The sequence below is a fragment of the Taudactylus pleione genome, unplaced genomic scaffold (genome assembly GCF_031769625.1).
Source record: "Taudactylus pleione unplaced genomic scaffold, aTauple2 ptg000551l, whole genome shotgun sequence".
In the NCBI taxonomy this organism is placed as follows: Eukaryota; Metazoa; Chordata; class Amphibia; order Anura; family Myobatrachidae; genus Taudactylus; species Taudactylus pleione.
Genome location: NW_028284953.1, coordinates 2,376,085 through 2,403,762, shown reverse-complemented (window position 1 = coordinate 2,403,762; position 27,678 = coordinate 2,376,085). Strand labels below are relative to the sequence as shown.

Below are 27,678 nucleotides of genomic sequence, written 5' to 3'. Positions count from 1 at the left end.
TTTCTGAAATTTTCTTAAGATTCAGTATTGTGAAAAAATGGATGATTGAGAAACAAAATCAAAATGCCGTGACCTGTTTTCGAACCGGGGTTGCTGCGGCCACAACGCAGAGTACTAACCACTATACGATCACGGCAATTTAAGCGAGCCAGGTAGGAGTAGAACCTACAATCTACAGATCCATAGTCAGACACGTTATCCATTGCCCACTGTCCCAGGTGTCTTGTAGTAATTGAAGTGTCTTTCCTGTTTTTGAGCCTGTTTTCAGAACTTTATGGTTATTGAAGTATATACAGAATCACATTTTGGAAATTGACTGTACACTATCTGCAGGGATTGCTTCCCAAAAACGTTTTAGGTAAAATAATCCTTGTGACTGCTAAAAGATCATTAAAAAATGTGATTAACTTACTCAGACAGAGCCCAAACATTCTTCTTTCCTGAATTCCAGAATTTATGTCAAATTCCCAGTCCTTTAGTACAATAATTCACAATTAAATTATTCAAAGCATGTTAAGATAGCTTTATAATAAGCATTAAACACAAATAGTGCAAGCACCTTCAAAGAATCTGCTTACTTTCTGAAATTTTCTTAAGATTCAGTATTGTGAAAAAATGGATGATTGTGAAACAAAATCAAAATGCTGTGACCCGTTTTCGAAATGGGATTGCTGCAGCCACAACGCAGAGTACTAACTACTATACAATCACGGCAATTTAAGCGAGCCAGGTAGGAGTCAAACCTACAATCTTCTGATCTATAGTCAGACGCGTTATCTATTGCCCACTGTCCCAGGTGTCTTGTAGCAATTGAAGAGTATTTCCTGTTTTTGAGCCAGTTTTAAAGTTTTATGGTTATTGAAGTATATACAGAATCACATTTTGGAAATTGACTGTACACTATCTGCAGGGATTGTTTCCCAAAAACGTTTTAGGTACAATAATCCTTGTGACTGCTAAAAGATCTTTCAAAAATGTAATGAACTTACTCAGACAGAGCCCAAACATTCTTCTTTCCTGAATTCCAGAATTTATGTCAAATTCCCAGTCCTTTAGTACAATAATTCACAATTAATTTATTCAAAGCATGTTAAGATAGCTTTATAATAATCGTTAAACACAAATAGTGCAAGCACCTTCAAAGAATCTGCTTATTTTCTGAATTTTTCTCAAGATTCAGTATTGTGAAAAAATGGATGATTGAGAAACAAAATCAAAATGCTGTGACCCGTTTTCGAAATGGGATTGCTGCAGCCACAACGCAGAGTACTAACTACTATACAATCACGGCAATTTAAGCGAGCCAGGTAGGAGTCGAACCTACAATCTTCTGATCCGTAGTCAGACGCATTATCCATTGCGCCACTGGCCCACGTGTTTTGTAGTAATTGAAGTGTCTTTCCTGTTTTTGAGCCTTTTTTCAGAGTTTTATGGTTATTGAAGTATATACAGAATCACATTTTGGAAATTGACTGTACACTATCTGCAGGGATTGCTTCCCAAAAACGTTTTAGGTAAAATAATCCTTGTGACTGCTAAAAGATCATTAAAAAATGTGATGAACTTACTCAGACAGAGCCCAAACATTCTTCTTTCCTGAATTCCAGAATTTATGTCAAATTCCCAGTCCTTTAGTACAATAATTCACAATTAAATTATTCAAAGCATGTTAAGATAGCTTTATAATAAGCATTAAACACAAATAGTGCAAGCACCTTCAAAGAATCTGCTTACTTTCTGAAATTTTCTTAAGATTCAGTATTGTGAAAAAATGGATGATTGTGAAACAAAATCAAAATGCTGTGACCCGTTTTCGAAATGGGGTTGCTGCAGCCACAACGCAGAGTACTAACTACTATACAATCACGGCAATTTAAGCGAGCCAGGTAGGAGTCAAACCTACAATCTTCTGATCTATAGTCAGACGCGTTATCTATTGCCCACTGTCCCAGGTGTCTTGTAGCAATTGAAGAGTATTTCCTGTTTTTGAGCCTGTTTTAAAGTTTTATGGTTATTGAAGTATATACAGAATCACATTTTGGAAATTGACTGTACACTATCTGCAGGGATTGTTTCCCAAAAACGTTTTAGGTACAATAATCCTTGTGACTGCTAAAAGATCTTTCAAAAATGTAATGAACTTACTCAGACAGAGCCCAAACATTCTTCTTTCCTGAATTCCAGAATTTATGTCAAATTCCCAGTCCTTTAGTACAATAATTCACAATTAATTTATTCAAAGCATGTTAAGATAGCTTTATAATAAGCATTAAACACAAATAGTGCAAGCACCTTCAAAGAATCTGCTTACTTTCTGAAATTTTCTTAAGATTCAGTATTGTGAAAAAATGGATGATTGTGAAACAAAATCAAAATGCTGTGACCCGTTTTCGAAAGGGGATTGCTGCAGCCACAACGCAGAGTACTAACTACTATACAATCACGGCAATTTAAGCGAGCCATGTAGGAGTCGAACCTACAAACTTATGATCCGTAGTCTGACACGTTATCCATTGCGCCACTGGCCCAGGTGCCCTGTAGTAATTGAAGTGTCTTTCCTGTTTTTGAGCCAGTTTTGGAGTTTTATGGTTATTGAAGTATATACAGAATCACATTTTGGAAATTGACTGTACACTATCTGCAGGGATTGTTTCCCAAAAACGTTTTAGGTAAAATAATCCTTGTGACTGCTAAAAGATCTTTAAAAAATGTGATGAACTTACTCAGACAGAGCCCAAACATTCTTCTTTCCTGAATTCCAGAATTTATGTCAAATTCCCAGTCCTTTAGTACAATAATTCACAATTAAATTATTCAAAGCATGTTAAGATAGCTTTATAATAAGCATTAAACACAAATAGTGCAAGCACCTTCAAAGAATCTGCTTACTTTCTGAAATTTTCTTGAGATTCAGTATTGTGAAAAAATGGATGATTGTGAAACAAAATCAAAATGCTGTGACCCGTTTTCGAAATGGGGTTGCTGCAGCCACAACGCAGAGTACTAACTACTATAAAATCACGGCAATTTAAGCCAGCCAGGTAGGAGTCGAACCTACAATCTTCTGATCCGTAGTCAGACAAGTTATCCATTGCGCCACTGGCCCACGTGTTTTGTAGTAATTGAAGTGTCTTTCCTGTTTTTGAGCCTTTTTTCAGAGTTTTATGGTTATTGAAGTATATACAGAATCACATTTTGGAAATTGACTGTACACTATCTGCAGGGATTGCTTCCCAAAAACGTTTTAGGTAAAATAATCCTTGTGACTGCTAAAAGATCTTTAAAAAATGTGATGAACTTACTCAGACAGAGCCCAAACATTCTTCTTTCCTGAATTCCAGAATTTATGTCAAATTCCCAGTCCTTTAGTACAATAATTCACAATTAAATTATTCAAAGCATGTTAAAATAGCTTTATAATAATCATTAAACACAAATAGTGCAAGCACCTTCAAAGAATCTGCTTACTTTCTGAAATTTTCTTAAGATTCAGTATTGTGAAAAAATGGATGATTGTGAAACAAAATCAAAATGCTGTGACCCGTTTTCGAAATGGGGTTGCTGCAGCCACAACGCAGAGTACTAACTACTATACAATCACGGCAATTTAAGCGAGCCAGGTAGGAGTCGAACCTACAATCTTCTGATCTATAGTCAGACACGTTATCCATTGCCCACTGTCCCAGGTGTGTTGTAGCAATTGAAGAGTCTTTCCTGTTTTTGAGCCTGTTTTAAAGTTTTATGTTTATTGAAGTATATACAGAATCATATTTTGGAAATTGACTGTACACTATCTGCAGGGATTGTTTCCCAAAAATGTTTTAGGTACAATAATCCTTGTGACTGCTAAAAGATCTTTAAAAAATGTGATGAACTTACTCTGACAGAGCCCAAACATTCTTCTTTTCTGAATTCTAGAATTTATGTCAAATTCCAAGTACTTTAGTACAATAATTCACAATTAAATTATTCAAAGCATGTTAAGATAGCTTTATAATAAGCATTAAACACAAATAGTGCAAGCACCTTCAAAGAATCTGCTTACTTTCTGAAATTTTCTTAAGATTCAGTATTGTGAAAAAATGGATGATTGAGAAACAAAATCAAAATGCCGTGAACTGTTTTCGAACTGGGGTTGCTGCGTCCACAACGCAGAGTACTAACCACTATGCGATCAAGGCAATATAAGCGAGCCAGGTAGGAGTCGAACCTACAATCTTCTGATCCGTAGTCAGACAAGTTATCCATTGCGCCACTGGCCCACGAGTTTTTTAGTAATTGAAGTGTCTTTCCTGTTTTTGAGCTTATTTTCAGAGTTTTATGGTTATTGAAGTATATACAGAATCACATTTTGGAAATTGACTGTAGACTATCTGCAGGGATTGTTTCCCAAAAACGTTTTAGGTAAAATAATAATTGTGACTGCTAAAAGATATTTCAAAAATGTGATGAACTTACTCAGAAGGAAGCCCAAACATTCTTATTTCCTGAATTCCAGAATTTATGTCAAATTCCCAGTACTTTAGTACAATAATTCACAATTAAATTATTCAAAACATGTTAAGATAGCTTTATAATAAGCATTAAACACAAATAGTGCAAGCACCTTCAAAGAATCTGCTTACTTTCTGAAATTTTCTTAAGATTCAGTATTGTGAAAAAATGGATGATTGAGAAACAAAATCAAAATGCTGTTGTCTGGATTCGAACCGGGGTTGCTGCGGCCACAACGCAGTGTACTAACCACTATACGATCACAGCATTTTAAGCGAGCTAGGTAGGAGTAGAACCTACAATCTACAGATCCATAGTCAGACACGTTATCCATTGCCCACTGTCCCAGGTGTCTTGTAGTAAATGAAGTGTCTTTCCTGTTTTTGAGCCTGTTTTCAGAACTTTATGGTAATTGAAGTATATACAGAATCACATTTTGGTAATTGACTGTACACTATCTGCAGGGATTGTTTCCCAAAAACGTTTTAGGTAAAATAATCCTTGTGACTGCTAAAAGATCTTTAAAAAATGTGATGAACTTACTCAGACAGAGCCCAAACATTCTTCTTTCCTGAATTCCAGAATTTATGTCAAAATCCCAAATCCTTTAGTACAATAATTCACAATTAAATTATTCAAAGCATGTTAAGATAGCTTTATAATAAGCATTAAACACAAATAGTGCAAGCACCTTCAAAGAATCTGCTTATTTTCTGAAATTTTCTCAAGATTCAGTATTGTGAAAAAATGGATGATTGAGAAACAAAATCAAAATGCTATGACCCGTTTTCGAAATGGGATTGCTGCAGCCACAACGCAGAGTACTAACTACTATACAATCACGGCAATTTAAGCGAGCCAGGTAGGAGTCAAACCTACAATCTTCTGATCCGTAGTCAGACGCATTATCCATTGCGCCACTGGCCCACGTGTTTTGTAGTATTTGAAGAGTCTTTCCTGTTTTTGAGCCTTTTTTCAGAGTTTTATGGTTATTGAAGTATATACAGAATCACATTTTGGAAATTGACTGTACACTATCTGCAGGGATTGCTTCCCAAAAACGTTTTAGGTAAAATAATCCTTGTGACTGCTAAAAGATCATTAAAAAATGTGATGAACTTACTCAGACAGAGCCCAAGCATTCTTCTTTCCTGAATTCCAGAATTTATGTCAAATTCCCAGTCCTTTAGTACAATAATTCACAATTAAATTATTCAAAGCATGTTAAGATAGCTTTATAATAAGCATTAAACACAAATAGTGCAAGCACCTTCAAAGAATCTGCTTACTTTCTGAAATTTTCTTAAGATTCAGTATTGTGAAAAAATGGATGATTGTGAAACAAAATCAAAACGCTGTGACCCGTTTTCGAAAGGGGATTGCTGCAACCACAACGCAGAGTACTAACTACTATACAACCACGGCAATTTAAGCGAGCCAGGTAGGAGTCGAACCTACAATCTTCTGATCTATAGTCAGACGCGTTATCTATTGCCCACTGTCCCAGGTGTCTTGTAGCAATTGAAAAGTCTATCCTGTTTTTGAGCCTGTTTTAAAGTTTTATGGTTATTGAAGTATATACAGAATCACATTTTAGAAATTGACTGTACACTATCTGCAGGGATTGTTTCCCAAAAACGTTTTAGGTAAAATAATCCTTGTGACTGCTAAAAGATCTTTAAAAAATGTGATGAACTTACTCAGACAGAGCCCAAACATTCTTCTTTCCTGAATTCCAGAATTTATGTCAAATTCCCAGTCCTTTAGTACAATAATTCACAATTAAATTATTCAAAGCATGTTAAGATAGCTTTATAATAAGCATTAAACACAAATAGTGCAAGCACCTTCAAAGAATCTGCTTACTTTCTGAAATTTTCTTAAGATTCAGTATTGTGAAAAAATGGATGATTGAGAAACAAAATCAAAATGCCTTTAACTGTTTTCGAACCGGGGTTGCTGCGTCCACAACGCAGAGTACTAACCACTATGCGATCAAGGCAATATAAGCGAGCCAGGTAGGAGTCGAACCTACAATCTTCTGATCCGTAGTCAGACAAGTTATCCATTGCGCCACTGGCCCACAAGTTTTTTAGTAATTGATGTGTCTTTCCTGTTTTTGAGCTTATTTTCAGAGTTTTATGGTTATTGAAGTATATACAGAATCACATTTTGGAAATTGACTGTAGACTATTTGCAGGGATTGTTTCCCAAAAACGTTTTAGGTAAAATAATAATTGTGACTGCTAAAAGATATTTCAAAAATGTGATGAACTTACTCAGAAGGAAGCCCAAACATTCTTATTTCCTGAATTCCAGAATTTATGTCAAATTCCCAGTACTTTAGTACAATAATTCACAATTAAATTATTCAAAGCATGTTAAGATAGCTTTATAATAAGCATTAAACACAAATAGTGCAAGCACCTTCAAAGAATCTGCTTACTTTCTGAAATTTTCTTAAGATTCAGTATTGTGAAAAAATGGATGATTGAGAAACAAAATCAAAATGCTGTGATCCGGATTCGAACCGGGGTTGCTGCGGCCACAACGCAGACTACTAACCACTATACGATCACAGCAATTTAAGCGAGCTAGGTAGGAGTAGAACCTACAATCTACAGATCCATAGTCAGACACGTTATCCATTGCCCACTGTCCCAGGTGTCTTGTAGTAAATGAAGTGTCTTTCCTGTTTTTGAGCCTGTTTTCAGAACTTTATGGTAATTGAAGTATATACAGAATCACATTTTGGTAATTGACTGTACACTATCTGCAGGGATTGTTTCCCAAAAACGTTTTAGGTAAAATAATCCTTGTGACTGCTAAAAGATCTTTAAAAAATGTGATGAACTTACTCAGACAGAGCCCAAACATTCTTCTTTCCTGAATTCCAGAATTTATGTCAAAATCCCAAATCCTTTAGTACAATAATTCACAATTAAATTATTCAAAGCATGTTAAGATAGCTTTATAATAAGCATTAAACACAAAAAGTGCAAGCACCTTCAAAGAATCTGCTTACTTTCTGAAATTTTCTTAAGATTCAGTATTGTGAAAAAATGGATGATTGTGAAACAAAATCAAAATGCTGTGACCCGTTTTTGAACCGGGGTTGCTGCGGCCACAACGCAGAGTAGTAACCACTATACGATCACGTCAATTTTAGTGAGCCAGGTAGGAGTCGAACCTACAAACTTATGATCCGTAGTCAGACACGTTATCCATTGCGCCACTGGCCCAGGTGCCCTGTAGTAATTGAAGTGTCTTTCCTGTTTTTGAGCCTGTTTTAAAGTTTTATGGTTATTGAAGTATATACAGAATCACATTTTGGAAATTGACTGTACACTATCTGCAGGGATTGTTTCCCAAAAACGTTATAGGTACAATAATCCTTGTGACTGCTAAAAGATCTTTCAAAAATGTAATGAACTTACTCAGACAGAGCCCAAACATTCTTCTTTCCTGAATTCCAGAATTTATGTCAAATTCCCAGTCCTTTAGTACAATAATTCACAATTAATTTATTCAAAGCATGTTAAGATAGCTTTATAATAATCATTAAACACAAATAGTGCAAGCACCTTCAAAGAATCTGCTTATTTTCTGAAATTTTCTCAAGATTCAGTATTGTGAAAAAATGGATGATTGAGAAACAAAATCAAAATGCTATGACCCGTTTTCGAAATGGGATTGCTGCAGCCACAACGCAGAGTACTAACTACTATACAATCACGGCAATTTAAGCGAGCCAGGTAGGAGTCAAACCTACAATCTTCTGATCCGTAGTCAGACGCATTATCCATTGCGCCACTGGCCCACGTGTTTTGTAGTAATTGAAGAGTCTTTCCTGTTTTTGAGCCTTTTTTCAGAGTTTTATGGTTATTGAAGTATATACAGAATCACATTTTGGAAATTGACTGTACACTATCTGCAGGGATTGCTTCCCAAAAACGTTTTAGGTAAAATAATCCTTGTGACTGCTAAAAGATCATTAAAAAATGTGATGAACTTACTCAGACAGAGCCCAAGCATTCTTCTTTCCTGAATTCCAGAATTTATGTCAAATTCCCAGTCCTTTAGTACAATAATTCACAATTAAATTATTCAAAGCATGTTAAGATAGCTTTATAATAAGCATTAAACACAAATAGTGCAAGCACCTTCAAAGAATCTGCTTACTTTCTGAAATTTTCTTAAGATTCAGTATTGTGAAAAAATGGATGATTGTGAAACAAAATCAAAACGCTGTGACCCGTTTTCGAAAGGGGATTGCTGCAGCCACAACGCAGAGTACTAACTACTATACAACCACGGCAATTTAAGCGAGCCAGGTAGGAGTCGAACCTACAATCTTCTGATCTATAGTCAGACGCGTTATCTATTGCCCACTGTCCCAGGTGTCTTGTAGCAATTGAAAAGTCTTTCCTGTTTTTGAGCCTGTTTTAAAGTTTTATGGTTATTGAAGTATATACAGAATCACATTTTAGAAATTGACTGTACACTATCTGCAGGGATTGTTTCCCAAAAACGTTTTAGGTAAAATAATCCTTGTGACTGCTAAAAGATCTTTAAAAAATGTGATGAACTTACTCAGACAGAGCCCAAACATTCTTCTTTCCTGAATTCCAGAATTTATGTCAAATTCCCAGTCCTTTAGTACAATAATTCACAATTAAATTATTCAAAGCATGTTAAGATAGCTTTATAATAAGCATTAAACACAAATAGTGCAAGCACCTTCAAAGAATCTGCTTACTTTCTGAAATTTTCTTAAGATTCAGTATTGTGAAAAAATGGATGATTGTGAAACAAAATCAAAATGCTGTGACCCGTTTTCGAAATGGGATTGCTGCAGCCACAACGCAGAGTACTAACTACTATACAATCACGGCAATTTAAGCGATCCAGGTAGGAGTCGAACCTACAATCTTCTGATCTATAGTCAGACGCATTATCCATTGCGCCACTGGCCCACGTGTTTTGTAGTAATTGAAGTGTCTTTCCTGTTTTTGAGCCTTTTTTCAGAGTTTTATGGTTATTGAAGTATATACAGAATCACATTTTGGAAATTGAATGTAGACTATCTGCAGGGATTGTTTCCCAAAAACGTTTTAGGTAAAATAATAATTGTGACTGCTAAAAGATCTTTCAAAAATGTGATGAACTTACTCAGAAGGAAGCCCAAACATTCTTATTTCCTGAATTCCAGAATTTATGTCAAATTCCCAGTACTTTAGTACAATAATTCACAATTAAATTATTCAAAGCATGTTAAGATAGCTTTATAATAAGCATTAAACACAAATAGTGCAAGCACCTTCAAAGAATCTATTTACTTTCTGACATTTTCTTAAGATTCAGTATTGTGAAAAAATGGATGATTGAGAAACAAAATCAAAATGCCGTGACCCGGATTCGAACCGGGGTTGCTGCGGCCACAACGCAGAGTACTAACCACTATACGATCACAGCAATTTAAGCGAGCCAGGTAGGAGTCGAACCTACAAGCTTATGATCCGTAGTCAGACACGTTATCCATTGCGCCACTGTCCCAGGTGCCCTGCAGTAATTGAAGTGTATTTCCTGTTTTTGAGCCAGTTTTGGAGTTTTATGGTTATTGAAGTATATACAGAATCACATTTTGGAAATTGACTGTACACTATCTGCAGGGATTGTTTCCCAAAAACGTTTTAGGTAAAATAATCCTTGTGACTGCTAAAAGATCTTTAAAAAATGTGATGAACTTACTCAGACAGAGCCCAAACATTCTTCTTTCCTGAATTCCAGAATTTATGTCAAATTCCCAGTCCTTTAGTACAATAATTCACAATTAAATTATTCAAAGCATGTTAAGATAGCTTTATAATAAGCATTAAACACAAATAGTGCAAGCACCTTCAAAGAATCTGCTTACTTTCTGAAATTTTCTTAAGATTCAGTATTGTGAAAAAATGGATGATTGTGAAACAAAATCAAAATGCTGTGACCCGTTTTCGAAATGGGGTTGCTGCAGCCACAACGCAGAGTACTAACTACTATACAATCACGGCAATTTAAGCGAGCCAGGTAGGAGTCGAACCTACAATCTTCTGATCCGTAGTCAGACGCATTATCCATTGCGCCACTGGCCCACGTGTTTTGTAGTAATTGAAGTGTCTTTCCTGTTTTTGAGCCTTTTTTCAGAGTTTTATGGTTATTGAAGTATATACAGAATCACATTTTGGAAATTGACTGTACACTATCTGCAGGGATTGCTTCCCAAAAACGTTTTAGGTAAAATAATCCTTGTGACTGCTAAAAGATCATTAAAAATTGTGATGAACTTACTCAGACAGAGCCCAAACATTCTTCTTTCCTGAATTCCAGAATTTATGTCAAATTCCCAGTCCTTTAGTACAATAATTCACAATTAAATTATTCAAAGCATGTTAAGATAGCTTTATAATAAGCATTAAACACAAATAGTGCAAGCACCTTCAAAGAATCTGCTTACTTTCTGAAATTTTCTTAAGATTCAGTATTGTGAAAAAATGGATGATTGTGAAACAAAATCAAAATGCTGTGACCCGTTTTCGAAATGGGATTGCTGCAGCCACAACGCAGAGTACTAACTACTATACAATCACGGCAATTTAAGCGAGCCAGGTAGGAGTTGAACCTACAATCTTCTGATCTATAGTCAGAAGCGTTATCTATTGCCCACTGTCCCAGGTGTCTTGTAGCAATTGAAGAGTCTTTCCTTTTTTTGAGCCTGTTTTAAAGTTTTATGGTTATTGAAGTATATACAGAATCACATTTTGGAAATTGACTGTACACTATCTGCAGGGATTGTTTCCCAAAAACGTTATAGGTACAATAATCCTTGTGACTGCTAAAAGATCTTTCAAAAATTTAATGAACTTACTCAGACAGAGCCCAAACATTCTTCTTTCCTGAATTCCAGAATTTATGTCAAATTCCCAGTCCTTTAGTACAATAATTCACAATTAATTTATTCAAAGCATGTTAAGATAGCTTTATAATAATCATTAAACACAAATAGTGCAAGCACCTTCAAAGAATCTGCTTATTTTCTGAAATTTTCTCAAGATTCAGTATTGTGAAAAAATGGATGATTGAGAAACAAAATCAAAATGCTGTGACCCGTTTTCGAAATGGGATTGCTGCAGCCACAACGCAGAGTACCAACTACTATACAATCACGGCAATTTAAGCGAGCCAGGTAGGAGTCAAACCTACAATCTTCTGATCCGTAGTCAGACGCATTATCCATTGCGCCACTGGCCCACGTGTTTTGTAGTAATTGAAGAGTCTTTCCTGTTTTTGAGCCTTTTTTCAGAGTTTTATGGTTATTGAAGTATATACAGAATCACATTTTGGAAATTGACTGTACACTATCTGCAGGGATTGCTTCCCAAAAACGTTTTAGGTAAAATAATCCTTGTGACTGCTAAAAGATCATTAAAAAATGTGATGAACTTACTCAGACAGAGCCCAAGCATTCTTCTTTCCTGAATTCCAGAATTTATGTCAAATTCCCAGTCCTTTAGTACAATAATTCACAATTAAATTATTCAAAGCATGTTAAGATAGCTTTATAATAAGCATTAAACACAAATAGTGCAAGCACCTTCAAAGAATCTGCTTACTTTCTGAAATTTTCTTAAGATTCAGTATTGTGAAAAAATGGATGATTGTGAAACAAAATCAAAATGCTGTGACCCGTTTTCGAAAGGGGATTGCTGCAGCCACAACGCAGAGTACTAACTACTATACAATCACGGCAATTTAAGCGAGCCAGGTAGGAGTCGAACCTACAATCTTCTGATCTATAGCCAGACACGTTATCTATTGCCCACTGTCCCAGGTGTCTTGTAGCAATTGAAAAGTCTTTCCTGTTTTTGAGCCTGTTTTAAAGTTTTATGGTTATTGAAGTATATACAGAATCACATTTTGGAAATTGACTGTACACTATCTGCAGTGATTGTTTCCCAAAAACGTTTTAGGTAAAACAATCCTTGTGACTGCTAAAAGATCTTTAAAAAATGTGATGAACTTACTCAGACAGAGCCCAAACATTCTTCTTTCCTGAATTCCAGAATTTATGTCAAATTCCCAGTCCTTTAGTACAATAATTCACAATTAAATTATTCAAAGCATGTTAAGATAGCTTTATAATAAGCATTAAACACAAATAGTGCAAGCACCTTCAAAGAATCTGCTTACTTTCTGAAATTTTCTTAAGATTCAGTATTGTGAAAAAATGGATGATTGTGAAACAAAATCAAAATGCTGTGACCCGTTTTCGAAATGGGGATGCTGCAGCCGTTGTGGCTAACTACTAGAGTACTAACTACTATACAATCACGGCAATTTAAGCGAGCCAGGTAGGAGTCGAACCTACAATCTTCTGATCTATAGTCAGACGCATTATCCATTGCTCCACTGGCCCACGTGTTTTGTAGTAATTGAAGTGTCTTTCCTGTTTTTGAGCCTTTTTTCAGAGTTTTATGGTTATTGAAGTATATACAGAATCACATTTTGGAAATTGAATGTAGACTATCTGCAGGGATTGTTTCCCAAAAACGTTTTAGGTAAAATAATAATTGTGACTGCTAAAAGATATTTCAAAAATGTGATGAACTTACTCAGAAGGAAGCCCAAACATTCTTATTTCCTGAATTCCAGAATTTATGTCAAATTCCCAGTACTTTAGTACAATAATTCACAATTAAATTATTCAAAGCATGTTAAGATAGCTTTATAATAAGCATTAAACACAAATAGTGCAAGCACCTTCAAAAAATCTGCTTACTTTCTGAAATTTTCTTAAGATTCAGTATTGTGAAAAAATGGATGATTGAGAAACAAAATCAAAATGCCGTGACCCGGATTCGAACCGGGGTTGCTGCGGCCACAACGCAGAGTACTAACCACTATACGATCACAGCAATTTAAGCGAGCCAGGTAGGAGTAGAACCTACAATCTACAGATCCATAGTCAGACACGTTATCCATTGCCCACTGTCCCAGGTGTCTTGTAGTAAATGAAGTGTCTTTCCTGTTTTTGAGCCTGTTTTCAGAACTTTATGGTTATTGAAGTATATACAGAATCACATTTTGGTAATTGACTGTACACTATCTGCAGGGATTGTTTCCCAAAAACGTTTTAGGTAAAATAATCCTTGTGACTGCTAAAAGATCTTTAAAAAATGTGATGAACTTACTCAGACAGAGCCCAAACATTCTTCTTTCCTGAATTCCAGAATTTATGTCAAAATCCCAAATCCTTTAGTACAATAATTCACAATTAAATTATTCAAAGCATGTTAAGATAGCTTTATAATAAGCATTAAACACAAATAGTGCAAGCACCTTCAAAGAATCTGCTTACTTTCTGAAATTTTCTTAAGATTCAGTATTGTGAAAAAATGGATGATTGTGAAACAAAATCAAAATGCTGTGACCCGTTTTCGAACCGGGGTTGCTGCGGCCACAACGCAGAGTAGTAACCACTATACGATCACGTCAATTTTAGTGAGCCAGGAAGGAGTCGAACCTACAAACTTATGATCCGTAGTCAGACGCATTATCCATTGCGCTACTGGCCCACGTGTTTTGTAGTAATTGAAGTGTCTTTCCTGTTTTTGAGCCTTTTTTCAGAGTTTTATGGTTATTGAAGTATATACAGAATCACATTTTGGAAATTGACTGTACACTATCTGCAGGGATTGCATCCCAAAAACGTTTTAGGTAAAATAATCCTTGTGACTGCTAAAAGATCATTAAAAAATGTGATGAACTTACTCAGACAGAGCCCAAACATTCTTCTTTCCAGAATTCCAGAATTTATGTCAAATTCCCAGTCCTTTAGTACAATAATTCACAATTAAATTATTCAAAGCATGTTAAGATAGCTTTATAATAAGCATTAAACACAAATAGTGCAAGCACCTTCAAAGAATCTGCTTACTTTCTGAAATTTTCTTAAGATTCAGTATTGTGAAAAAATGGATGATTGTGAAACAAAATCAAAATGCTGTGACCCGTTTTCGAAATGGGATTGCTGCAGCCACAACGCAGAGTACTAACTACTATACAATCACGGCAATTTAAGCGAGCCAGGTAGGAGTCGAACCTACAATCTTCTGATCTATAGTCAGATGCGTTATCTATTGCCCACTGTCCCAGGTGTCTTGTAGCAATTGAAGAGTCTTTCCTGTTTTTGAGCCTGTTTTAAAGTTTTATGGTTATTGAAGTATATACAGAATCACATTTTGGAAATTGACTGTACACTATCTGCAGGGATTGTTTCCCAAAAACGTTTTAGGTACAATAATCCTTGTGACTGCTAAAAGATCTTTCAAAAATGTAATGAACTTACTCAGACAGAGCCCAAACATTCTTCTTTCCTGAATTCCAGAATTTATGTCAAATTCCCAGTCCTTTAGTACAATAATTCACAATTAATTTATTCAAAGCATGTTAAGATAGCTTTATAATAAGCATTAAACACAAATAGTGCAAGCACCTTCAAAGAATCTGCTTACTTTCTGAAATTTTCTTAAGATTCAGTATTGTGAAAAAATGGATGATTGTGAAACAAAATCAAAATGCTGTGACCCGTTTTCGAAAGGGGATTGCTGCAGCCACAACGCAGAGTACTAACTACTATACAATCTCGGCAATTTAAGCAAGCCAGGTAGGAGTCGAACCTACAATCTACAGATCCATAGTCAGACACGTTATCCATTGCCCACTGTCCCAGGTGTCTTGTAGTAAATGAAGTGTCTTTCCTGTTTTTGAGCCTGTTTTCAGAACTTTATGGTTATTGAAGTATATACAGAATCACATTTTGGTAATTGACTGTAAACTATCTGCAGGGATTGTTTCCCAAAAACGTTTTAGGTAAAATAATCCTTGTGACTGCTAAAAGATCTTTAAAAAAAGTGATGAACTTACTCAGACAGAGCCAAACATTCTTCTTTCCTGAATTCCAGAATTTATGTCAAAATCCCAAATCCTTTAGTACAATAATTAACAATTAAATTATTCAAAGCATGTTAAGATAGCTTTATAATAAGCATTAAACACAAAAAGTGCAAGCACCTTCAAAGAATCTGCTTACTTTCTGAAATTTTCTTAAGATTCAGTATTGTGAAAAAATGGATGATTGTGAAACAAAATCAAAATGCTGTGACCCGTTTTCGAACCGGGGTTGCTGCGGCCACAACGCAGAGTAGTAACCACTATACGATCACGTCAATTTTAGTGAGCCAGGTAGGAGTCGAACCTACAAACTTATGATCCGTAGTCAGACACGTTATCCATTGCGCCACTGGCCCAGGTGCCCTGTAGTAATTGAAGTGTCTTTCCTGTTTTTGAGCCAGTTTTGGAGTTTTATGGTTATTGAAGTATATACAGAATCACATTTTGGAAATTGACTGTACACTATCTGCAGGGATTGTTTCCCAAAAACGTTTTAGGTAAAATAATCCTTGTGACTGCTAAAAGATCTTTAAAAAATGTGATGAACTTACTCAGACAGAGACCAAGCATTCTTCTTTCCTGAATTCCAGAATTTATGTCAAATTCCCAGTCCTTTAGTACAATAATTCACAATTAAATTATTCAAAGCATGTTAAGATAGCTTTATAATAAGCATTAAACACAAATAGTGCAAGCACCTTCAAAGAATCTGCTTACTTTCTGAAATTTTCTTAAGATTCAGTATTGTGAAAAAATGGATGATTGTGAAACAAAATCAAAATGCTGTGACCCATTTTCGAAAGGGGATTGCTGCAGCCACAACGCAGAGTACTAACTACTATACAATCACGGCAATTTAAGCAAGCCAGGTAGGAGTCGAACCTACAATCTTCTGATCTATAGTCAGACGCGTTATCTATTGCCCACTGTCCCAGATGTCTTGTAGCAATTGAAAAGTCTTTCCTGTTTTTGAGCCTGTTTTAAAGTTTTATGGTTATTGAAGTATATACAGAATCACATTTTGGAAATTGACTGTACACTATCTGCAGGGATTGTTTCCCAAAAACGTTTTAGGTAAAATAATCCTTGTGACTGCTAAAAGATCTTTAAAAAATGTGATGAACTTACTCAGACAGAGCCCAAGCATTCTTCTTTCCTGAATTCCAGAATTTATGTCAAATTCCCAGTCCTTTAGTACAATAATTCACAATTAAATTATTCAAAGCATGTTAAGATAGCTTTATAATAAGCATTAAACACAAATAGTGCAAGCACCTTCAAAGAATCTGCTTACTTTCTGAAATTTTCTTAAGATTCAGTATTGTGAAAAAATGGATGATTGAGAAACAAAATCAAAATGCCGTGACCTGTTTTTGAACCGGGGTTGCTGCGTCCACAACGCAGAGTACTAACCACTATGCGATCAAGGCAATATAAGCGAGCCAGGTAGGAGTCGAACCTACAATCTTCTGATCCGTAGTCAGACGCGTTATCCATTGCGCCACTGGCCCACGAGTTTTTTTGCAATTGAAGTGTCTTTCCTGTTTTTGAGCCTATTTTCAGAGTTTTATGGTTATTGAAGTATATACAGAATCACATTTTGGAAATTGAATGTAGACTATCTGCAGGGATTGTTTCCCAAAAACGTTTTAGGTAAAATAATAATTGTGACTGCTAAAAGATATTTCAAAAATGTGATGAACTTACTCAGAAGGAAGCCCAAACATTCTTATTTCCTGAATTCCAGAATTTATGTCAAATTCCCAGTACTTTAGTACAATAATTCACAATTAAATTATTCAAAGCATGTTAAGATAGCTTTATAATAAGCATTAAACACAAATAGTGCAAGCACCTTCAAAGAATCTGCTTACTTTCTGAAATTTTCTTAAGATTCAGTATTGTGAAAAAATGGATGATTGAGAAACAAAATCAAAATGCCGTGACCCGGATGCTGCGGCCACAACGCAGAGTACTAACCACTATATGATCACAGCAATTTAAGCGAGCCAGGTAGGAGTAGAACCTACAATCTACAGATCCATAGTCAGACACGTTATCCATTGCCCACTGTCCCAGGTGTCTTGTAGTAAATGAAGTGTCTTTCCTGTTTTTGAGCCTGTTTTCAGAACTTTATGGTTATTGAAGTATATACAGAATCACATTTTGGTAATTGACTGTACACTATCTGCAGGGATTGTTTCCCAAAAACGTTTTAGGTAAAATAATCCTTGTGACTGCTAAAAGATCTTTAAAAAATGTGATGAACTTACTCAGACAGAGCCCAAACATTCTTCTTTCCTGAATTCCAGAATTTATGTCAAAATCCCAAATCCTTTAGTACAATAATTCACAATTAAATTATTCAAAGCATGTTAAGATAGCTTTATAATAAGCATTAAACACAAATAGTGCAAGCACCTTCAAAGAATCTGCTTACTTTCTGAAATTTTTTTAAGATTCAGTATTGTGAAAAAATGGATGATTGTGAAACAAAATCAAAATGCTGTGACCCGTTTTCGAACCGGGGTTGCTGCGGCCACAATGCAGAGTAGTAACCACTATACGTTCACGTCAATTTTAGTGAGCCAGGTAGGAGTCGAACCTACAAACTTATGATCCGTAGTCAGACACGTTATCCATTGCGCCACTGGCCCAGGTGCCCTGTAGTAATTGAAGTGTCTTTCCTGTTTTTGAGCCAGTTTTGGAGTTTTATGGTTATTGAAGTATATACAGAATCACATTTTGGAAATTGACTGTACACTATCTGCAGGGATTGTTTCCCAAAAACGTTTTAGGTAAAATAATCCTTGTGACTGCTAAAAGATCTTTAAAAAATGTGATGAACTTACTCAGACAGAGCCCAAACATTCTTCTTTCCTGAATTCCAGAATTTATGTCAAATTCCCAGTCCTTTAGTACAATAATTCACAATTAAATTATTCAAAGCATGTTAAGATAGCTTTATAATAAGCATTAAACACAAATAGTGCAAGCACCTTCAAAGAATCTGCTTACTTTCTGAAATTTTCTTAAGATTCAGTATTGTGAAAAAATGGATGATTGTGAAACAAAATCAAAATGCTGTGACCCGTTTTCGAAAGGGGATTGCTGCAGCCACAACGCAGAGTACTAACTACTATACAATCACGGCAATTTAAGCGAGCCAGGTAGGAGTCGAACCTACAATCTTCTGATCTATAGCCAGACACGTTATCTATTGCCCACTGTCCCAGGTGTCTTGTAGCAATTGAAAAGTCTTTCCTGTTTTTGAGCCTGTTTTAAAGTTTTATGGTTATTGAAGTATATACAGAATCACATTTTGGAAATTGACTGTACACTATCTGCAGTGATTGTTTCCCAAAAACGTTTTAGGTAAAACAATCCTTGTGACTGCTAAAAGATCTTTAAAAAATGTGATGAACTTACTCAGACAGAGCCCAAACATTCTTCTTTCCTGAATTCCAGAATTTATGTCAAATTCCCAGTCCTTTAGTACAATAATTCACAATTAAATTATTCAAAGCATGTTAAGATAGCTTTATAATAAGCATTAAACACAAATAGTGCAAGCACCTTCAAAGAATCTGCTTACTTTCTGAAATTTTCTTAAGATTCAGTATTGTGAAAAAATGGATGATTGTGAAACAAAATCAAAATGCTGTGACCCGTTTTCGAAATGGGGTTGCTGCAGCCGTTGTGGCTAACTACTAGAGTACTAACTACTATACAATCACGGCAATTTAAGCGAGCCAGGTAGGAGTCGAACCTACAATCTTCTGATCTATAGTCAGACGCATTATCCATTGCGCCACTGGCCCACGTGTTTTGTAGTAATTGAAGTGTCTTTCCTGTTTTTGAGCCTTTTTTCAGAGTTTTATGGTTATTGAAGTATATACAGAATCACATTTTGGAAATTGAATGTAGACTATCTGCAGGGATTGTTTCCCAAAAACGTTTTAGGTAAAATAATAATTGTGACTGCTAAAAGATATTTCAAAAATGTGATGAACTTACTCAGAAGGAAGCCCAAACATTCTTATTTCCTGAATTCCAGAATTTATGTCAAATTCCCAGTACTTTAGTACAATAATTCACAATTAAATTATTCAAAGCATGTTAAGATAGCTTTATAATAAGCATTAAACACAAATAGTGCAAGCACCTTCAAAAAATCTGCTTACTTTCTGAAATTTTCTTAAGATTCAGTATTGTGAAAAAATGGATGATTGAGAAACAAAATCAAAATGCCGTGACCCGGATTCGAACCGGGGTTGCTGCGGCCACAACGCAGAGTACTAACCACTATACGATCACAGCAATTTAAGCGAGCCAGGTAGGAGTAGAACCTACAATCTACAGATCCATAGTCAGACACGTTATCCATTGCCCACTGTCCCAGGTGTCTTGTAGTAAATGAAGTGTCTTTCCTGTTTTTGAGCCTGTTTTCAGAACTTTATGGTTATTGAAGTATATACAGAATCACATTTTGGTAATTGACTGTACACTATCTGCAGGGATTGTTTCCCAAAAACGTTTTAGGTAAAATAATCCTTGTGACTGCTAAAAGATCTTTAAAAAATGTGATGAACTTACTCAGACAGAGCCCAAACATTCTTCTTTCCTGAATTCCAGAATTTATGTCAAAATCCCAAATCCTTTAGTACAATAATTCACAATTAAATTATTCAAAGCATGTTAAGATAGCTTTATAATAAGCATTAAACACAAATAGTGCAAGCACCTTCAAAGAATCTGCTTACTTTCTGAAATTTTCTTAAGATTCAGTATTGTGAAAAAATGGATGATTGTGAAACAAAATCAAAATGCTGTGACCCGTTTTCGAACCGGGGTTGCTGCGGCCACAACGCAGAGTAGTAACCACTATACGATCACGTCAATTTTAGTGAGCCAGGTAGGAGTCGAACCTACAAACTTATGATCCGTAGTCAGACGCATTATCCATTGCACTACTGGCCCACGTGTTTTGTAGTAATTGAAGTGTCTTTCCTGTTTTTGAGCCTTTTTTCAGAGTTTTATGGTTATTGAAGTATATACAGAATCACATTTTGGAAATTGACTGTACACTATCTGCAGGGATTGCATCCCAAAAACGTTTTAGGTAAAATAATCCTTGTGACTGCTAAAAGATCATTAAAAAATGTGATGAACTTACTCAGACAGAGCCCAAACATTCTTCTTTCCAGAATTCCAGAATTTATGTCAAATTCCCAGTCCTTTAGTACAATAATTCACAATTAAATTATTCAAAGCATGTTAAGATAGCTTTATAATAAGCATTAAACACAAATAGTGCAAGCACCTTCAAAGAATCTGCTTACTTTCTGAAATTTTCTTAAGATTCAGTATTGTGAAAAAATGGATGATTGTGAAACAAAATCAAAATGCTGTGACCCGTTTTCGAAATGGGATTGCTGCAGCCACAACGCAGAGTACTAACTACTATACAATCACGGCAATTTAAGCGAGCCAGGTAGGAGTCGAACCTACAATCTTCTGATCTATAGTCAGATGCGTTATCTATTGCCCACTGTCCCAGGTGTCTTGTAGCAATTGAAGAGTCTTTCCTGTTTTTGAGCCTGTTTTAAAGTTTTATGGTTATTGAAGTATATACAGAATCACATTTTGGAAATTGACTGTACACTATCTGCAGGGATTGTTTCCCAAAAACGTTTTAGGTACAATAATCCTTGTGACTGCTAAAAGATCTTTCAAAAATGTAATGAACTTACTCAGACAGAGCCCAAACATTCTTCTTTCCTGAATTCCAGAATTTATGTCAAATTCCCAGTCCTTTAGTACAATAATTCACAATTAATTTATTCAAAGCATGTTAAGATAGCTTTATAATAAGCATTAAACACAAATAGTGCAAGCACCTTCAAAGAATCTGCTTACTTTCTGAAATTTTCTTAAGATTCAGTATTGTGAAAAAATGGATGATTGTGAAACAAAATCAAAATGCTGTGACCCGTTTTCGAAAGGGGATTGCTGCAGCCACAACGCAGAGTACTAACTACTATACAATCTCGGCAATTTAAGCGAGCCAGGTAGGAGTCGAACCTACAATCTACAGATCCATAGTCAGACACGTTATCCATTGCCCACTGTCCCAGGTGTCTTGTAGTAAATGAAGTGTCTTTCCTGTTTTTGAGCCTGTTTTCAGAACTTTATGGTTATTGAAGTATATACAGAATCACATTTTGGTAATTGACTGTAAACTATCTGCAGGGATTGTTTCCCAAAAACGTTTTAGGTAAAATAATCCTTGTGACTGCTAAAAGATCTTTAAAAAAAGTGATGAACTTACTCAGACAGAGCCAAACATTCTTCTTTCCTGAATTCCAGAATTTATGTCAAAATCCCAAATCCTTTAGTACAATAATTAACAATTAAATTATTCAAAGCATGTTAAGATAGCTTTATAATAAGCATTAAACACAAAAAGTGCAAGCACCTTCAAAGAATCTGCTTACTTTCTGAAATTTTCTTAAGATTCAGTATTGTGAAAAAATGGATGATTGTGAAACAAAATCAAAATGCTGTGACCCGTTTTCGAACCGGGGTTGCTGCGGCCACAACGCAGAGTAGTAACCACTATACGATCACGTCAATTTTAGTGAGCCAGGTAGGAGTCGAACCTACAAACTTATGATCCGTAGTCAGACACGTTATCCATTGCGCCACTGGCCCAGGTGCCCTGTAGTAATTGAAGTGTCTTTCCTGTTTTTGAGCCAGTTTTGGAGTTTTATGGTTATTGAAGTATATACAGAATCACATTTTGGAAATTGACTGTACACTATCTGCAGGGATTGTTTCCCAAAAACGTTTTAGGTAAAATAATCCTTGTGACTGCTAAAAGATCTTTAAAAAATGTGATGAACTTACTCAGACAGAGACCAAGCATTCTTCTTTCCTGAATTCCAGAATTTATGTCAAATTCCCAGTCCTTTAGTACAATAATTCACAATTAAATTATTCAAAGCATGTTAAGATAGCTTTATAATAAGCATTAAACACAAATAGTGCAAGCACCTTCAAAGAATCTGCTTACTTTCTGAAATTTTCTTAAGATTCAGTATTGTGAAAAAATGGATGATTGTGAAACAAAATCAAAATGCCGTGACCGGATTTGATCCGGGGTTGCTGCGGGCACAGCGCAGAGTACTAACCACTATACGATCACGTCAATTTAAGCGAGCCAGGTAGGAGTCGAACCTACAAACTTATGATCCGTAGTCAGACACGATATCCATTGCGCCACTGGCCCAGGTGCCCTGTAGTAATTGAAGTGTCTTTCCTGTTTTTGAGCCAGTTTTGGAGTTTTATGGTTATTGAAGTATATACAGAATCACATTTTGGAAATTGACTGTACACTATCTGCAGGGATTGTTTCCCAAAAACGTTTTAGGTACAATAATCCTTGTGACTGCTAAAAGATCTTTAAAAAATGTGATGAACTTACTCAGACAGAGCCCAAACATTCTTCTTTCCTGAATTCCAGAATTTATGTCAAATTCCCAGTCCTTTAGTACAATAATTCACAATTAAATTATTCAAAGCATGTTAAGATAGCTTTATAATAAGCATTAAACACAAATAGTGCAAGCACCTTCAAAGAATCTGCTTACTTTCTGAAATTTTCTTAAGATTCAGTATTGTGAAAAAATGGATGATTGTGAAACAAAATCAAAATGCTGTGACCCGTTTTCGAAATGGGGTTGCTGCAGCCACAACGCAGAGTACTAACTACTATACAATCACGGCAATTTAAGCGAGCCAGGTAGGAGTCGAACCTACAATCTTCTGATCCGTTGTCAGACGCGTTATCCATTGCGCCACTGGCCCACGTGTTTTGTAGTAATTGAAGTGTCTTTCCTGTTTTTGAGCCTTTTTTCAGAGTTTTATGGTTATTGAAGTATATACAGAATCACATTTTGGAAATTGACTGTACACTATCTGCAGGGATTGCTTCCCAAAAACGTTTTAGGTAAAATAATCCTTGTGACTGCTAAAAGATCTTTAAAAAATGTGATGAACTTACTCAGACAGAGCCCAAACATTCTTCTTTCCTGAATTCCAGAATTTATGTCAAATTCCCAGTCCTTTAGTACAATAATTCACAATTAAATTATTCAAAGCATGTTAAGATAGCTTTATAATAAGCATTAAACACAAATAGTGCAAGCACCTTCAAAGAATCTGCTTACTTTCTGAAATTTTCTTAAGATTCAGTATTGTGAAAAAATGGATGATTGTGAAACAAAATCAAAATGCTGTGACCCATTTTCGAAATGGGGTTGCTGCAGCCACAATGCAGAGTACTAACTACTATACAATCACAGCAATTTAAGCGAGCCAGGTAGGAGTCGAACCTACAATCTTCTGATCCGTAGTCAGACGCATTATCCATTGCGCCACTGGCCCACGTGTTTTGTAGTAATTGAAGTGTCTTTCCTGTTTTTGAGCCTTTTTTCAGAATTTTATGGTTATTGAAGTATATACAGAATCACATTTTGGTAATTGACTGTACACTATCTGCAGGGATTGTTTCCCAAAAACGTTTTAGGTAAAATAATCCTTGTGACTGCTAAAAGATCTTTAAAAAATGTGATGAACTTACTCAGACAGAGCCCAAACATTCTTCTTTCCTGAATTCCAGAATTTATGTCAAATTCCCAGTCCTTTAGTACAATAATTCACAATTAAATTATTCAAAGCATGTTAAGATAGCTTTATAATAAGCATTAAACACAAATAGTGCAAGCACCTTCAAAGAATCTGCTTACTTTCTGAAATTTTCTTAAGATTCAGTATTGTGAAAAAATGGATGATTGTGAAACAAAATCAAAATGCTGTGACCCGTTTTCGAAATGGGGTTGCTGCAGCCACAACGCAGAGTACTAACTACTATACAATCACGGCAATTTAAGCGAGCCAGGTAGGAGTCAAACCTACAATCTTCTGATCCGTAGTCAGACGCGTTATCCATTGCCCACTGGCCCACGTGTTTTGTAGTAATTGAAGCGTCTTTCCTGTTTTTGAGCCTTTTTTCAGAGTTTTATGGTTATTGAAGTATATACAGAATCACCTTTTGGAAATTGACTGTACACTATCTGCAGGGATTGCTTCCCAAAAACGTTTTAGGTAAAATAATCCTTGTGACTGCTAAAAGATCTTTAAAAAATGTGATGAACTTACTCAGACAGAGCCCAAACATTCTTCTTTCCTGAATTCTAGAATTTATGTCAAATTCCCAGTCCTTTAGTACAATAATTCACAATTAAATTATTCAAAGCATGTTAAGATAGCTTTATAATAAGCATTAAACACAAATAGTGCAAGCACCTTCAAAGAATCTGCTTACTTTCTGAAATTTTCTTAAGATTCAGTTTTGTGAAAAAATGGATGATTGTGAAACAAAATCAAAATGCTGTGACCCGTTTTCGAAATGGGGTTGCTGCAACCACAACGCAGAGTACTAACTACTATACAATCACGGCAATTTAAGCGAGCCAGGTAGGAGTCGAACCTACAATCTTCTGATCTATAGTCAGACGCGTTATCCATTGCCCACTGTCCCAGGTGTCTTGTAGCAATTGAAGAGTCTTTCCTGTTTTTGAGCCTGTTGTAAAGTTTTATGGTTATTGAAGTATATACAGAATCACATTTTGGAAATTGACTGTACACTATCTGCAGGGATTGTTTCCCAAAAATGTTTTAGGTACAATAATCCTTGTGACTGCTAAAAGATCTTTAAAAAATGTAATGAACTTACTCAGACAGAGACCAAACATTCTTCTTTCCTGAATTCCAGAATTTATGTCAAATTCCCAGTCCTTTAGTACAATAATTCACAATTAAATTATTCAAAGCATGTTAACATAGCTTTATAATAAGCATTAAACACAAATAGTGCAAGCACCTTCAAAGAATCTGCTTACTTTCTGAAATTTTCTTAAGATTCAGTATTGTGAAAAAATGGATGATTGTGAAACAAAATCAAAATGCTGTGACCCGTTTTCGAACCAGGGTTGCTGCTGCCACAACGCAGAGTACTAACCACTATACGATCACGTCAATTTAAGCGAGCCAGGTAGGAGTCGAACCTACAAACTTATGATCCGTAGTCAGACACGTTATCCATTGCGCCACTGGCCCAGGTGCCCTGTAGTAATTGAAGTGTCTTTCCTGTTTTTGAGCCAGTTTTGGAGTTTTATGGTTATTGAAGTATATACAGAATCACATTTTGGAAATTGAGTGTACACTATCTGCAGGGATTGTTTCCCAAAAACGTTTTAGGTAAAATAATCCTTGTGACTGCTAAAAGATCTTTAAAAAATGTGATGAACTTACTCCGACAGAGCCCAAACATTCTTCTTTCCTGAATTCCAGAATTTATGTCAAATTCCCTGTCCTTTAGTACAATAATTCACAATTAAATTATTCAAAGCATGTTAAGATAGCTTTATAATAAGCATTAAACACAAATAGTGCAAGCACCTTCAAAGAATCTGCTTACTTTCTGAAATTTTCTTAAGATTCAGTATTGTGAAAAAATGGATGATTGTGAAACAAAATCAAAATAATGTGACCCGTTTTCAAAATGGGGTTGCTGCAGCCACAACGCAGAGTACTAACTACTATGCAATCACGGCAATTTAAGCGAGCCAGGTAGGAGTCGAACCTACAATCTTCTGATCCATAGTCAGACGCGTTATCCATTGCCCACTGTCCCAGGTGTCTTGTAGCAATTGAAGAGTCTTTCCTGTTTTTGAGCCTGTTTTAAAGTTTTATGGTTATTGAAGTATATACAGAATCACATTTTGGAAATTGACTGTACACTATCTGCAGGGATTGTTTCCCAAAAACGTTTTAGGTAAAATAATAATTGTGACTGCTAAAAGATATTTCAAAAATGTGATGAACTTACTCAGAAGGAAGCCCAAACATTCTTCTTTCCTGAATTCTAGAATTTATGTCAAATTCCCAGTACTTTAGTACAATAACTCACAATTAAATTATTCAAAGCATGTTAAGATAGCTTTATAATAAGCATTAAACACAAATAGTGCAAGCACCTTCAAAGAATCTGCTTACTTTCTGAAATTTTCTTAAGATTCAGTATTGTGAAAAAATGGATGATTGAGAAACAAAATCAAAATGCCGTGACCCGGATTCGAACCGGGGTTGCTGCGGCCACAACGCAGAGTACTAACCACTATACAATCACGTCAATTTAAGCGAGCCAGGTAGGAGTCGAACCTACAAACTTATGATCTGTAGTCAGACACAATATCCATTGCGCCACTGGCCCAGGTGCCCTGTAGTAATTGAAGTGTCTTTCCTGTTTTTGAGCCAGTTTTGGAGTTTTATGGTTATTGAAGTATATACAGAATCACATTTTGGAAATTGACTGTACACTATCTGCAGGGATTGTTTCCCAAAAACGTTTTAGGTACAATAATCCTTGTGACTGCTAAAAGATCTTTAAAAAATGTGATGAACTTACTCAGACAGAGCCCAAACATTCTTCTTTCCTGAATTCCAGAATTTATGTCAAATTCCCAGTCCTTTAGTACAATAATTCACAATTAAATTATTCAAAGCATGTTAAGATAGCTTTATAATAAGCATTAAACACAAATAGTGCAAGCACCTTCAAAGAATCTGCTTACTTTCTGAAATTTTCTTAAGATTCAGTATTGTGAAAAAATGGATGATTGTGAAACAAAATCAAAATGCTGTGACCCGTTTTCGAAATGGGGTTGCTGCAGCCACAACGCAGAGTACTAACTACTATACAATCACGGCAATTTAAGCGAGCCAGGTAGGAGTCGAACCTACAATCTTCTGATCCGTTGTCAGACGCGTTATCCATTGCGCCACTGGCCCACGTGTTTTGTAGTAATTGAAGTGTCTTTCCTGTTTTTGAGCCTTTTTTCAGAGTTTTATGGTTATTGAAGTATATACAGAATCACATTTTGGAAATTGACTGTACACTATCTGCAGGGATTGCTTCCCAAAAACGTTTTAGGTAAAATAATCCTTGTGACTGCTAAAAGATCTTTAAAAAATGTGATGAACTTACTCAGACAGAGCCCAAACATTCTTCTTTCCTGAATTCCAGAATTTATGTCAAATTCCCAGTCCTTTAGTACAATAATTCAC

The 27,678-nt window shown here is 35.6% G+C and overlaps 16 non-coding genes across 16 annotated transcripts; all 16 read right to left on the bottom strand.

Annotated features, from left to right (window-relative positions):
• Nucleotides 1-1,299: 1,299 nt before the first annotated feature.
• On the bottom strand, nt 1,300-1,372 carry TRNAR-ACG (transfer RNA arginine (anticodon ACG)). The gene has a single exon. It is a non-coding gene; the product is annotated as a tRNA-Arg (tRNA).
• Nucleotides 1,373-7,663: 6,291 nt separating this feature from the next.
• TRNAR-ACG (transfer RNA arginine (anticodon ACG)) lies at nt 7,664-7,736 on the bottom strand. The gene has a single exon. It is a non-coding gene; the product is annotated as a tRNA-Arg (tRNA).
• Nucleotides 7,737-9,397: 1,661 nt separating this feature from the next.
• On the bottom strand, nt 9,398-9,470 carry TRNAY-AUA (transfer RNA tyrosine (anticodon AUA)). The gene has a single exon. It is a non-coding gene; the product is annotated as a tRNA-Tyr (tRNA).
• Nucleotides 9,471-9,897: 427 nt separating this feature from the next.
• Nucleotides 9,898-9,969, bottom strand: TRNAH-GUG (transfer RNA histidin (anticodon GUG)). The gene has a single exon. It is a non-coding gene; the product is annotated as a tRNA-His (tRNA).
• Nucleotides 9,970-10,555: 586 nt separating this feature from the next.
• On the bottom strand, nt 10,556-10,628 carry TRNAR-ACG (transfer RNA arginine (anticodon ACG)). Its single transcript has one exon. It is a non-coding gene; the product is annotated as a tRNA-Arg (tRNA).
• A 2,748-nt stretch (nt 10,629-13,376) lies between these two features.
• Nucleotides 13,377-13,448, bottom strand: TRNAH-GUG (transfer RNA histidin (anticodon GUG)). Its single transcript has one exon. It is a non-coding gene; the product is annotated as a tRNA-His (tRNA).
• Nucleotides 13,449-15,769: 2,321 nt separating this feature from the next.
• Nucleotides 15,770-15,842, bottom strand: TRNAR-ACG (transfer RNA arginine (anticodon ACG)). The gene has a single exon. It is a non-coding gene; the product is annotated as a tRNA-Arg (tRNA).
• A 1,082-nt stretch (nt 15,843-16,924) lies between these two features.
• On the bottom strand, nt 16,925-16,997 carry TRNAR-ACG (transfer RNA arginine (anticodon ACG)). Its single transcript has one exon. It is a non-coding gene; the product is annotated as a tRNA-Arg (tRNA).
• A 1,073-nt stretch (nt 16,998-18,070) lies between these two features.
• TRNAR-ACG (transfer RNA arginine (anticodon ACG)) lies at nt 18,071-18,143 on the bottom strand. The gene has a single exon. It is a non-coding gene; the product is annotated as a tRNA-Arg (tRNA).
• Nucleotides 18,144-19,234: 1,091 nt separating this feature from the next.
• Nucleotides 19,235-19,307, bottom strand: TRNAY-AUA (transfer RNA tyrosine (anticodon AUA)). Its single transcript has one exon. It is a non-coding gene; the product is annotated as a tRNA-Tyr (tRNA).
• A 427-nt stretch (nt 19,308-19,734) lies between these two features.
• On the bottom strand, nt 19,735-19,806 carry TRNAH-GUG (transfer RNA histidin (anticodon GUG)). The gene has a single exon. It is a non-coding gene; the product is annotated as a tRNA-His (tRNA).
• A 2,321-nt stretch (nt 19,807-22,127) lies between these two features.
• On the bottom strand, nt 22,128-22,200 carry TRNAR-ACG (transfer RNA arginine (anticodon ACG)). Its single transcript has one exon. It is a non-coding gene; the product is annotated as a tRNA-Arg (tRNA).
• Nucleotides 22,201-23,282: 1,082 nt separating this feature from the next.
• TRNAR-ACG (transfer RNA arginine (anticodon ACG)) lies at nt 23,283-23,355 on the bottom strand. The gene has a single exon. It is a non-coding gene; the product is annotated as a tRNA-Arg (tRNA).
• Nucleotides 23,356-23,861: 506 nt separating this feature from the next.
• TRNAR-ACG (transfer RNA arginine (anticodon ACG)) lies at nt 23,862-23,934 on the bottom strand. The gene has a single exon. It is a non-coding gene; the product is annotated as a tRNA-Arg (tRNA).
• A 1,661-nt stretch (nt 23,935-25,595) lies between these two features.
• On the bottom strand, nt 25,596-25,668 carry TRNAR-ACG (transfer RNA arginine (anticodon ACG)). The gene has a single exon. It is a non-coding gene; the product is annotated as a tRNA-Arg (tRNA).
• A 1,661-nt stretch (nt 25,669-27,329) lies between these two features.
• TRNAR-ACG (transfer RNA arginine (anticodon ACG)) lies at nt 27,330-27,402 on the bottom strand. Its single transcript has one exon. It is a non-coding gene; the product is annotated as a tRNA-Arg (tRNA).
• Nucleotides 27,403-27,678: the final 276 nt, after the last annotated feature.